The following is a 1,276-nucleotide window of genomic DNA, read 5'->3' on the forward strand; positions in this document are numbered from 1 at the left end:
TATAACCTTTCCGCAACCAGAAATCATGTTAATATTAAATACGATCATTTTTACGGTGCAGCATGTTGATAATTCACTTTCCCATAATTCTGGTATAAACATGACGGTCAGATTTAATTATATAACGTCTAATTCATGGGTGAAGGCAAAATTCAAGATATATATCTGGAATCAAATGATGATATTTTATCCGTAATATGTTAACGTATAGGCATTTTTATGGGTTTTTAAATTTTGAGCCACTAGTTTGTGCTTTTTTTAGATTCACGTGGGTTTCGGTTTACTGACATTTGCGAAAATATTTTTTTTTATATAATAAATGCATCTTTACAATTATATTTTCTCTATTATATTTCTTATAATTTAATTGAATAGATTGAATTAAAAACAATACTTCTGTTTTATTTATGTATGGTTTATGAACACATCACAATTCGAAGCCAGGTCTACTGTAATATTGTAAAAACTAGTTGACCGATTTGCTATTTGTAAGTAAATGGTACATTAATTGATTTTAAAACATAAAACCTAGTCCTAGAATTACATTAAAAAGATAATCTTGAAATATATTTTCTATAGTAGTTCCATATATGATCACATCTTTAACTTAAAATAATTATTTTTCCTGGACGCTTGGCCACTGTTTTATACCATTTCATAATAAACACAGTAAATAATTGGTTTTTGCTCTTTTATAAAATCCCATGAAGTTTATTTATACGTTACTGGTTTCATTTGGTCGTAAAAGTATAGAGAACAGCTAAAATGAAATTAAACCAAAGTAAATGAAAATATGTACATTTCGAGTTAAAGTGATTTTAAATAGATTTTCTAAGATAAAACCTTCATACAACCTATCTCATTCTTCTTAGATACAAAAAAAATTCATGATATTTCAGAATTGTAATACTTTGAATAAGCTTGAGGCCTATGTATGAACATTCAGGTGGTAATCTGTTAAATATATTATAACAAAAGTACTATCGTAAATCAAGTTAATACTCATATCTCAAACAGTGAAATCCAAAGACACATATTCGTCAACTTCATATGTTTGCAAGTAGCGCCTTTGTTCGATGCATGTTAATGATGTACAAAGGATATCCGAGGATATTTATAAACAAAGCGAATTTTTAATGCAAAACACAAAAAAAAAATAATGAGAATTGACGTAATTAAAATTTGTTTTATAAAACATTATAAGATAATTAGATTAAATTAAAAAAGATCTGGATGATTATAATTTGACAAACTAACAAATAAAAATTTATACTTT

Source organism: Rhyacophila brunnea, unplaced genomic scaffold (genome assembly GCF_057557595.1).
Source record: "Rhyacophila brunnea isolate RB1 unplaced genomic scaffold, BYU_Rbru_1.0 scaffold_80, whole genome shotgun sequence".
In the NCBI taxonomy this organism is placed as follows: Eukaryota; Metazoa; Arthropoda; class Insecta; order Trichoptera; family Rhyacophilidae; genus Rhyacophila; species Rhyacophila brunnea.